Source organism: Stegastes partitus, unplaced genomic scaffold, assembly GCF_000690725.1.
Source record: "Stegastes partitus isolate 25-593 unplaced genomic scaffold, Stegastes_partitus-1.0.2 Scaffold19, whole genome shotgun sequence".
NCBI classification, from domain to species: Eukaryota; Metazoa; Chordata; class Actinopteri; family Pomacentridae; genus Stegastes; species Stegastes partitus.
The window spans coordinates 1,581,096-1,585,376 of NW_007577750.1; positions in this window are offsets into that span (position 1 = coordinate 1,581,096).

A 4,281-nucleotide genomic window follows, 5' to 3' on the forward strand; every position below is an offset into this window, starting at 1 on the left:
TGGCATGCTCGCTACCAGGTATAAAAGGGCCAACCCCTCAGCTCCTGGTCTCTCTCTCTCCTCATGCCCAGATTTGTGGTTTGGTTCGTTTTTGGTTTGGTTCTCACATCTGACAACACCCTGCACCACATCACAACCAGACATCCAGACATCTGCACCCACACTACTGACATTACTGACATACACACCTCACTTTGACTAGATTAATTTAATCAATTAATAAAACTTTACCTTAAAACCTGACAATACCTGTGTCGTCTCCCCTCTTTTGCCACAACCTATTTGCTGGGTTGTGACACTAGTAGGAAAATTTGCCTGAGTCAACAAGCAGATGAACTGCACTTTTTCTTAAAGACACTTTACAAGTAAAGCGAGCTATTCGTTCAAACTTGTTTTTGTCTAAAGCATCAGGTTTATATGGTGGCCAGTGCAAAACAAATTTACTTTTTTTAACACTTTTACAAATTCCAATACAGAAAACAAATATACAAGTGGCGAAACACTTTTACAAACTCCCAAAACACTTTTACAAATGACGAAACACTTTTACAAATGGCAAAACACTTTTACAAACTCCCAAAACACTTTTACAAATAAAATCAACCGGAAAGGGAATGTACCAACTCTGGGCTTGAACTGGAAATGGTGAGGGGAGCGGCCAATCAAAGTTACTGTTGTCATTTATGAAGTTCATGGTGACTCAAGATGGACCGCGACCGACGGATGTTTTGCCCGTTTTGTGGCACACACATGAGCCGATTAACGCGGTTTTGTTTTTCTTGTGGTCGGTCTTTAGAATTTTTAAATGGTGCAGACCAGACGGAAGGACCGGGTATAAAAGGGGCATCTCAACAGCTGGAAAATGCTAAACAAAGTGTGGCATAGCGGTCGTTATCTTAAGTATGTGAATGAACAGGAATAGCGCTATTAATTAGCGGCTTGTTTCAGATCAACTGGCGATACTAGCGTTTCTGAGACAGATGTTTCGTAGGCGTGGCTTTTCAGGACCCCTTACCGACTAACCAGGAAATAAACAATCTGACAAGTTAGTCACTTAAAATTAGATTTCTGCTGTACTTTTCTTTTCAGTCTTGACAAATATATCTGGAAACCAGAGCCTTCTAATTCTAAAAGTCAGGCCGCTGTCGGGCTCGATGAAGGAAACTATGTGAGCGCAGTCGGACCCACTGGAGCTGTGATCGCTCATTGATCACTATTAAAACATGTTAGTAGGAACGCAACAGAGACAGGAGACCAACACAGTGTGTACGTTATTCTGACATGAAGGTTACTAAACCGTGTGGTAACAGAACGCCAAGTGTCTAGTACAACATCAATACATTGATACGATGTTGGCAGATTTAGATCATATTGCGATACACTGGCTTATTTAAATTCACAAAAATGAAATGTTTCACAGGATAGAAAAGTGTTCCAGGTTAACTGATGATGTATTTACCCTCCAGATGATCCGTTTGCCAATATTATCTACAAACAGCAAAACCAAACATACTGACCGAAATAAAAAAACACGTATTTTTTAAGTCCGGTGGGAGGATTCGAAACCACGTCATTCAGATGCAAAAACACGATGTCGGTGCTTTACGCACTGTGCCACCAATTTCATTTCTGACCCATTTCATTCATAGAGATCGTTTCCATTTAGCCAGATGTTTTACACCTGGTGATTACTCAGGAAACACGCCCAGATCAACTGGCGATAGTCACAACTTAACATCCAGAGATATGGAGCAGAACTTCACGCTTAATTCAGGTTTGTTCACCGAAACACACTCAGCACAACATTCGTTTGGTTTGATAAAATCATCAGAACAAACGGAGGCCACGTTGTCAGAACAACTCACTGAGAAAACACGACAAACACGTCCAGTCCTCCACGTAGTAGACTGTAATTTCAAACGATGTTTATCGCGAACACACGCAGACAATGGACTGGAACTTCCATCAAAAAGCCAGAATATTAGTGTTTTATACGCTTTACACGACGAGCTACAGGCGCCTACTGGTGCTGTCAAACTACCAGTAAACCTGAACGTTAAATATTCCTGTCAGAAATACGACAGCAGGATCACTTCAGTGTCTGTGTAGACCAAAGAGGACCAGCAGCATGTCATTAAATAAAAATACTCTCAAACATACAGTTCACTCTCCAGCCACGATGTGACCTCCACATGTCCAGACTGTGTGTTGAAGGTATGCAGTGCTTTGGTTGAATAGGAATGAGAATCCAGTTTGTGAAGTGTTAAGTGTTATTTATTGTGCTTCCTAAGAAGTGACAGAAAAAAATACAGTCAGCGGTTCAGATTGTGGGACATTACAGTCCAGGACGTGGAGGACTGGACGTGTTTGTAATGTTTTCTCAGTGAGGAGTTCTGACAACGTGGCCTCCGTTTGCTCTGATGATTTTATCAAACCAAACGAATGTTGTGCTGTGTGTGTTTCGGTGAACAAACCTGAATTAAGCGTGAAGTTCTGCTCTGGATATCTGACACTGAATGTACAGACGAACACACAACACAACGCAGTGTGCTTCTATGTCGTGTGTTTTGCTTGGTCAGACTATAATATGTTGTGTTTGTCGTTATTAAACAGGCAGCGTGTGTCTGTGTTAAGTTGAGACTATCACCAGTTGATCTGGGCATGTTTCCTGAGTAATTGTAGGAGCTATTTTGTAGTCTTTAGGTTTTTCTAATATCTGTTAATTAGTTTTTGTTTGGATTATCCAATAATATTTACTTTGCTAGTGTAGATTTATTATTTGCTTATTTATCATATTTTGTTTGGGTTAATTTATAGTTTATTTTATGGGTTTATTTGATAGATTTGGGTAACACCATGGGCACGTGAGGTTATTTATGTAGGCAGGATTCACAGGACCAGCATGCACCTGGGTGGGGCTATGGTTTTTTACCAGAGCAGGAGAGGCAACAGGAGGATGGCACCTTTGTTCTTTTGTTTGTTTGCCTCATGGTAATAAAGGAAATAAGAAAAACGCAATAATTTGGTATGGACAATGACTCTTTTGCCTGCGTAAACCACATACCCATGGTGCATCAGTGGCCTTTTGATTATTGTTTAAGTTAAGTTTATTTTAGAGACAAATAGCCACTACATAAGTAAAAAACCTGCCCTTGGATATAAAGGAAAGAATCCCTCGACAAAGGACTCGTTGGAATCTTTTGGACATTGGATGGACGTAACGCACGGATTGTTTTATTCATCGCCTTTTTGGATATCGCTTCAGCTATAAAACAGCGCCTGGCCCAGATCAGCGACACACTCAGCCTGCTCATCAGAAACTGGTATGTGTTAATACTGCAAAAGCTGTATTGGAAAACAGTGAAAACGATTGGAGTTTGAAAATCAGTGTTGAACTGCAAGTTTGATGGAGTGTGATAAGTCGGAGTGAAGCCGGCCAGTCAAGAGCTACTTTACGCACGAGTGCTGGCGTCTTTCATTCATAAAATCTACGATTCCAGCGTACATCTGTGCTAACAAGAGTAGCCATGCTGCAAGTTTTGATTACATTTGCCTTTTTCTTGCCGTTTTCTCCCTCTTTAAATTAAATGGTCGGACGGACTTTGATAACGCAAAAAGAAGAGTAAAGATGTCTGATGTTAATGCAGCGTCTCAGAACGATGTTGAAATACCATCAACAAAAAGAAATATTAAGTTGACCTCGAAAGGCTTGGGCTTTTACATAAAAACGTGTCAAGAAAAAAGGAGTGTCAAATGTAGACAAGCCAAAAAGTATATGGAAAAAATCCGTGAGTTGATGGAATCAAATGAAAACGTCAAAGTTAATTCTGAGCTTTGTAAGTTTATCGGATGTTATCAAGATGCCAATGATGTGCATGAATCTTTCATGGATTTACCTTTACCAGAAGATGAAGTTGCAAAGCAAAAAGATTACTTTCAAGCAAAAATGACTATGTACTGTGATTTCACTGATAAGGTAAAGGAATGGTTAACTGAAACAGGACATCCATATGTGCAGCCGAACAAAGAATGTCCTGATGATCAAAATGTTGCAGATTCTGAGGAAATAAATCCTGAAGACAGTGCTTCTAATATATCGCATGCAAAATCAAAATCCTCAAAGCTGCATTCACAGGTATCACGGAATTCTTCTACAGCATCTACACGCATAAAAGCTGAAGCAGACAAAGCAGCACTAATAGAACGTGTTACTGCACTTAAAAAGAAACATCTAATTGAAGCTCAGGAGGAACAGTTAAGAAAACAAAAGGAACAGCTGGA